Here is an 8,638-nt window from a genome sequence, read left to right on the forward strand (position 1 = left end):
ACTGTGAGAGCATAAAGTGACACTGTGAAGGCATGGAGTGGACACTGTGAGGACATGGAGGGACACTGTGAGGGCATGTAGAGATACTGTGGGGGCCAAGAGGGACTCTGTGGGTGGATGGAGGGACACCATGGGCATGGAGTAGGTGCACCAGGCCCCATGATTTCTGTTGCCATCCCTGAGTCCCACTGTAAAAAAACAATAGTAGCCATATATTATTCCCTCCATTACCCCTGCACCCACCTGCCAGGGGTGCAGGGAAGAGCACCGGGCTTTAGCCTAAGCCTATGGAGAGGGGGGACCCCTTTATTGGGGGGTCCCCACCTCCCCTGGGATCCCCAGGCTGGATTGACTAGCTTGGAGTGTTAATGATGGCTGGGGTGACCTGGTGAAAGGGTCCCTTGGGTGTGGCATTACACCCTGGCTAGTTTGAGTCTGGTGCTGGTTTTAAAAATACAGGGAACCCCACGCCATTTATTTCACATATTTTTATATGGGGGAAACCTACAAATTTTGTCCCCCATATTTTTAGAACCAGGACTGGCTCCTGGAGCCCGGAGCCGGTTAGGCTTTGGGGAGGGGAAAGCCGCACATCATTATTTAATTGAAATGAACCCTTTAGTTTATTAATTAGAAGCAGAAACATACACAGATCACACTGATCTGTATACACAAATAACACAACAACAAAAAAACAGTCGGCGCTCGTGTACCCAGAGGGAATAGCAGGCTGAGTATGTTGAGGTTGATTAAGCAGCTGTTCCCAAGGAACTCTGTAGTTCCTAAATACGAAAGTATGTAGCAACAAAAGATATTTAGAACAGCAACTGCGCTATATCAATCACAACTCAGGTACAATTGATATAAAATATTTATTCAATCTCTATTTTGTAGTCGCAGATATCAATAATGTGATGCATAAGGAATAAAAACAGTTTAATTATAATGAATAATCAAAAAAAACAATTTGTATGAGCATGTCATTACTTGATAAAATAAGTAATATTAGAAGTCCCAATAACAATTAAAACAATCCAAGAAATATGATCCTCCAAAAATAGTATGAAATAATGTTCCAGATCTATTGCAGGGAGAAAGCCATATCCAATTGATACAATTTGTCTTTCAAATATGTAACAATGTCACCATCAATAAGCAAGAGTCACAATTGATCCAAAGGGATAATAGTCACAGAAATATTATGACAGCGGACTGCTGGTTAATGAAAAGTGTACAGTTGAAATGCTGGAACTAATAAGCAGTAGCCGGCATGTATACTCTGATCCGTACTGGTAACTATGAATGAAAGCCACAATAATAATGTTAGTGGAAAGCTTACCACTGCAGCTTGTATTAGTGGATTGTTAAAGCTGTACCAAGATGGTATGTTTCTCCCAAAGACGTTGCTGAGGAGGGGGTGTATTTTCATTTTCTATTTTTAAACCGTGTTTGCTTAGAGTACACCCGTAATTATAATCGCAATTCTTGGTAAATTCCCATGTTGTATTCCTGTCTATGGAAAGTACTGCCGTGTTCAGATGATGGTGTTTTCATTTGTATTGGTATTTACAGTCACATTTTAAGTACAAAAACTCACGTATTCACTGTAAAAAAAACAGAAATGACACCCGTTTTTTCAATAATAAATTCCTCTTTTTGTAAAAATGGCGAAATGCTCCCTTTAAATGCAAAATCGAACCAACACGATTCCTAGTAAATTTACCCATCAGGGTCCTATTCATTATCCTTAAAAGTAGGTTAAATTTATTTCACCAACTTTTGTAAAATTTTAAGTGATGGCCCCATTCATTATACGGGGAATGCAGGAGATTTCGCTGAAATATCCTGCCTGTCGGTCATCCCTAAGGTGTAACAAGGTCCTCTTACACTAGTATACTCCTCATTTCCCAAGTAATCAAAATCCAAAAATACATAACTTTTGAAATTTGATTGTGGAAATATCTTCAGATGGCCTCCATTCTCCCCACTACTTCCAATATTAAGGAGTTCCAGGTTGCGATGCAGGATCGGCTCCCATCAGCTAGCTCTGGGCACATTCACACTAACGCTGTCGGGTCACAACTGGCAGTGTAGAATTCCACTGCTACTAATTAGCGGTGGAATCATCGTGTTAGAGATATAGGGAACAGCTTAATTTCGAAGCAGCTGTCCCCCAGACAAATGCTGAATTGCTCCTGTGATTTTGCATCCGCAACTCGTGGTGAGACAGATAACTAACTTACAAAGGGCCAATGCTTTTTTAATGAATAAACCACTAACAGAGAAAAGAGACCTTGGAGTTATAGTTTCAGATAAAATGAAGGTAAGCAAGCAGAGAGAACAATCAGTGGGAAAAGTCAGTAGGCCGCTTGGTTATATTGAAATAGGTATTAGCAGCAGAAAGAGGGAGATTATAAGTAATGGGTAAGAATTTACCTGGGTTAATGTGTACAGTTCCTATAGGCCCTATCTAAAAAAAATATTAATAAAGCAGAAAACGGTGACAAAAAAGTTGCATGGGTTCCACAACAACACTTATCAACCATTGGGGGTAATTCGATTCAACGCGAATTGAAGAGCAGCTATTCTATTCAGTGCACTGTGTGGTCGGAGAATGCCGGCTCTCGTGCCTTAACAAGGGTGTTAAGGTGCGGTAACCAGCATTCTCTGACCAAAGTGCCGGGCGCGCGGCTGTTAGTGACACGCTAAGCAGAAAAACAGCTGCGTACCCGGCACTTTGTTCGGATTTCTCCTCACATCAGGGGACTGCAGTCCTCTGAGGAAGGAGGATCCGAAACAGCTGTTGGGGCTTCTGACTGACGGGGTTCAGAGCGTGGCTCCCCCTATGCATATTGTAACCTGACGCTAAGTACCATTCTTTTTTACCAGTGTCTTGTGATGGCTTTTCACCCTGTTATGGGACATTAAAAATATTGCTTTTTTTCAAATGGTGTGCTGGCTGGATTCCACATCCTTCACAGGTAGTGGTTAACATATGTTGCATTCCTATATATATATATATATATATATATATATATATATTTCATCTATTTATTGTTGTCAGAAAGATTATTGTCAGCAAGACAGAAAGAAATATACCTATAATAGTCTCCCAGCAGTTATTGTTGGAACTCATACAGTAAAAGAGTTCCAGAATTAAAGGGATCAATATATATATATATATATATATATATATATATATATATATGAGAGGATATGGTCCCCTACCATTTATTACCCAGTTTAGTAATGATGAGATGAGAAGAGATTTAGGCAAGTTCTGAATAAATATTGGGGGGTCCTCAAAATGGACCCCGTTTTATCTGATGTTTTACCCCAGACGATTATATTTAAAAAATCTAAAAACCTGAAAGATATTCTGGCCCCAAGTATGCTTAAGCAAACTCCCCCTACTAGAAAAGACCTCATTAAATGCATCGGTTCATATAAATGTGGATGATGCAACATGTGCAAACTTCTTCACCCGAATAGAAAAGCTTTTTTCAAACTTTAATGGCTCATAATCATATAATATGAAATAATTTATTAACTGTAAAGGTGCCCACACATATACCGATGTGCTCACGATACGATTTTATGGCCAATTTCCTCATGAGCTTTCACGGGAGCTCCCTTGCCGTCGTGATCACGATTTGGGAAAAAAGACACCCAATCTGTCCTACGATCTCACGATCTATCGGATCGTACGCATCGTGAGATTGGACATAACAAATCGTGAGTTTAAAAAAAAAAAAATCAGGCTCTTGACTATTGGTGGGAAATTTAAATAGCCATAACAATGGGAGGGGCTATCTAGGGAGTATAAACAGCAGGAACCCTTTAAACTCTGTGTACATTCTGCTCTGCTACTAGATGAGGCTAGGTGTATTCCTGCTGAATCCTGTACATTGCTACTGTGCTCTTTGTATTTGGCTTGCCTTATACAAAGTTTATTCTACCTGCAAGTGTGTGCTACCTACCTGCATTCTATCCTGTTCCTGAATTCTGTACTGATGCGTCCCCATCAGTAAAAAGTGTTGGTCGCTGAAGCCGGGGTCCGGGAGATTAGGAAGAGGGCCCAGCGAAGGACGAGAGCATGCTGGACCAAGGAGTGGCTGCTACAAAGGGATACCCTCTCTCACATGTCCCTGCTGATAGAGATCAAGGAGAACAACCCGGAGGACTATCGGAACTACCTGCGCATGGATGACGCCAGCTTCCAAGAATTGCTGCATCTGGTGACCCCCCACATCAAGAGACAGGATCCCTGCTGAAGACAGACTGGTGGCTACCCTGAGATACCTGGCTACAGGAAGGTCACTGGAAGACCTAAAGTTTGGGACACTCATCTCACCTCAGTCCTTGGGCGTCATCATTCCGGAGACCTGCAAAGCCATCGTAAAAGTGCTACAGTACCAGTATTGCAAGGTAAGTTAAAAAAAAACACCACACATTGGTTTCTTGTGCAAAGAAAATTTTTTATATTTATTTTTTACTCAACATATAAAGCAAGAAATTGCCTTCTTTTAGTACAATGTGCACTGACCTGCAGGCAACTGAAACTGTGCACTAAACTGTGTGCAAAATACTTTTTTATTACAACTTTACAAAAGAACATTTCACTGATGAATTACATCATTTGGTAGTACCACAGCGCAGGAGTATATATTTCATCTGTAGCCGCTCCTGATTTTTTGGAGTCATCCACCTTCTTTTTTTCTTTGATGTATACTGTCCTGAGATTTTGTATCTTTTGCCGTACAATTTTCAGGTCTGCATCAGATATGTATTTTTTTGTATACACCAACAGTTCCTCGAGTGCGGCCAACTTCTGCGACTTATTGTGGTACTTCCGAGAACTGATCTTCCACAGACAGTCTTTCGAGTGCAGGATTTCAATGAATCCTGTAACGAATTCACGTTCTGAATCCATGGACATTATCTATGAATAAGAAAAAAAAGGACATTTAAATATTTGTGTATATAGTTTTGTAAAATGTAATGTTGTTATAGTTCACATTTTTAATGTTTTAATATTTTCTTTTTTACAGGTTTTTAAAGGTTTGTTATGGTATTCTAATCATGTTTTCTTTTACAGGAATGTTATGTGTTTATTGCTTGGTAATATAATGTTTTTCTTTGACAGTATGGGTTTTCCACCTTTGGGCCTGTCATTGTGGTAGAACTACAGATCCCAGGATGCCCTAAAAACAGTTTCAAAGGTGGGTGGCAGGTCATCCTGGGATCTGTAGTTCCACAACAGCTGGAGACCGAAAGGTAGAAGACCCCCAGCTTGAAATAATGTGTGTTTTTAAATGTAATGTATGGTGTTTTTTTGTAAAAAACGTGTTTATTTATTTATTTGAGGTATTACACACATTGGTGGGCAGTGGGGGAGCTTAATGCATGACCCAGCCACCGCCCGCCTCAATACGGCCGGCGGTGGCTGGGCCATGCATTTATTGCCTGGGGGCACACATTGGTGGGCAGTGGGGGAGCTTAATGCATGACCCAGCCACCCCCCGCCTCAATACGGCGGGCGGTGGCTGGGTCATGCATTTATTGCCTGGGGGCACACATTGGTGGGCAGTGTGGGAGCTTAATGCATGACCCAGCCACCGCCCACCTCAATACGGCGGGCGGTGGCTGGGTCATGCATTTATTGCCTGGGGGCACACATTGGTGGGCAGTGGGGGAGCTTAATGCATGACCCAGCCACCGCCCGCCTCAATATGGCGGGCGGTGGCTGGGTCATGCATTTATTGCCTGTGGGCACACATTGGTGGGCAGCGGGGGAGCTTAATGCATGACCCAGCCACCACCCGCCTCAATACGGCGGGCGGTGGCTGGGTCATGCATTTATTACCTGGGGGCATACATTGGTGGGCAGTGGGGAGCACATATTGGTGGTCAGTGTGGTTGGAAACTGTACAAATACTCACCAAATATCCAACAAAACAAATATCCAGTGTGCAGGCTCCCAAAGTGCGACTGACTTGCTCCATACACGATGCTGCACAAGATGGCGATGGGGCGTGTCCAGGCGTCTGTCAGTCAAATTCTGCATTGTGTGATGAATCGTACGATTCATCGTGAGGAAAAAAAACCTCACGATCGGCGTCCATCGGGTTCATGGTTGGCTAATCTGCCCTACAGCACGGCAGATCAGAAGATGCGATATACGACGAGCGGGGACGCGCATCGGCATCGTGCTCGTGAGTATAAACTCACGATTTGTACTTTTTTTACCCGATTCGTCGTCACGATTCGTTGAAATCGGCCAAATCGTGTAAAATGTCGCTATGTGTGTGGGCACCTTAACACCTCTTCTGTTATTTAATGTCCAAAAATTTTAAGACATACCATGACTCAAACCCCGAATATTTAACATATAGAGGTTTTGAACATGCTAAACTGGACTTAAGGGGCAGTAAAACTTTCACAACGAGAAATGCTCCCCTTTTCTATAAATTGTGGTTGTATGAATATGTTTTTAAAGCTCTCCTGTTCCTATCAATCCCATGTAATTTTATGCATTTTTTTAACTTTGATCTGTCATGAATACTGTTGTTTGTTGCTTTTAGAGTTATTTATGGTCACATTTTAAGTTTTATGCAAATTTTAGGCTTATGCATATACATCGCATTTTCATTGTTTTAATTGGTATTTTAATGGCTATAATCTGCACTTTATCCTTAACAAAATGGCTACCACTAGTGTTGGAGACATTTTTGGGGTTAATTTTCCCCTATGTAGTGTTCATGTAATGATTTTATTGTTCCTTGTATTGCATTGTATTTTATTTACTTTATTTATATCTGTGATATTTGTTTTAGGGAGTTTTTAAAGGAGTATATATGTTTTTTAATTTTTTATTATAACCAAAAATATGGCGCTGTCATAAGCAGTTGGTTCTGTAATTTGACAAATGGTCATCTCTGTGATAACCTAAAAGATGGCTGCCGACTCATCAATCCAAGATGACTGACGCCATATTGGTATATGTGCATCCCCAACCAAAAAAATGTCCGCCTCCACACATAGATATATCCCCCTTAACTAGCTCCTGATTCCTGACCACGCTAGTGTTCAACCCTACATCTGCGGGGTGAGAACTATAGGATGGGGCTTAAAACACAGCCACCGGTCCCTGCCCGCGCATGCGTGGTTGTAACTATATGCCCCAAAGCCTTGTGGGACATCACGGACGTCAGGTATTGCGTCACACAAAATAGCCGCCATGCACTGTGCATGCGCATACGCCATTTTAGCGCGAAATTCAATTGTAAACCACCCCTTAAATTGGGGATAAAGTGCAAATACTCCAGAGAATCAACATCACTCCTGAGGAAGTCCTTATAGGACAAAATGCGTTGAGAGCACTGACCCAGGCTCTCCATTTGTGGACATTGTTACCTATGAGGACTGGGTTACCATTATAAAAGATAAGCATATCTTTTATCTCATTTTATGTTTCCTAAGCTGTTTCCATTTGTTATTGTTTCCAAAATAAAACCTGTGTTAAATGTACTGATGGGGGATCATTTGTATTTGATTTGAAGCTCATTGTGCACCCATCATGTACATTCCTGTGGAATACTAAAGGGATAGCAGGAGACCTTTTGGAAAGATGCTACTACATGCTATAAATATAGCAGTATTCGGTACACAGCCCTTATTCTATTAGCCACAATACAGTATAATAAGTACTACACTATATTATCTCTTTCACTTATGGGCTTATATGAGCTCCTCTAAGGTGGTCCAGCTTATGATATCCAGAGTCCAGTGTGAACCCTGCAAATTGGAACTCAGATAAGCCATAAAGTTTTTTCTTGTGGTACGCACATTTGATTTGAGCACCGGTTGCCATTTTGTTTCATATTATTACACTATCAGGCGCATGCCTTTTTAACCTTTTGTCAGAACTGTCTTATCCGTCTGCCAAATGGGACTTCAAGAAGACTGCTGCCGCCTTTCATTTCAAGGATTTATGACATTTTTTTACTTATCACATCACTTTGTTGCACTTTGTACACACACCTATCATTTTAGTGTATAACAAATAACTTTTTGAGGGAAACTTTTGTTTGTGCGCTACCTTTTCCCACTCTTTCATATATATACATATATATATATATATTTATATCGTTACTGCTAATATATATATATATATATATATATATATATAGTTATTGTTAAAACTTTGATTTACACTATTAAGGCGGAAATACCTAAAAACAAAATAGACACATACTGAACATATATAGAGCATATAGAATAAATTCCAGATCTCCAGCTTGTGTCCCAGCCAGTGGCCCTAGCTGTACATAATCCTGCTGTAGGCTGAGTGCTGCATCCATTCCTCGGCTCCAAGTTACACACTAGAAATTCTGCCCATACAAACTTGTTAGTGGAAACCAAAGCATAGGTCTTTGCCTACCAAAGCATGTGCTATCACAGGTCCTATCCTCAGATCTAATGTAAACTGTGCATCACACTAAAATATGCTGCTACAGCTGCCTACTTATTAAAACAGGACTACCCAGATATTTATTACAGGTGAAGTACAACTAAAGAATCCATATCACAACTATTCAGCATGACATTTAACTATCTCTACACCCCTTATATTTAG

The sequence above is a fragment of the Taudactylus pleione genome, unplaced genomic scaffold, assembly GCF_031769625.1.
Source record: "Taudactylus pleione unplaced genomic scaffold, aTauple2 ptg000201l, whole genome shotgun sequence".
Classification (NCBI taxonomy): Eukaryota; Metazoa; Chordata; class Amphibia; order Anura; family Myobatrachidae; genus Taudactylus; species Taudactylus pleione.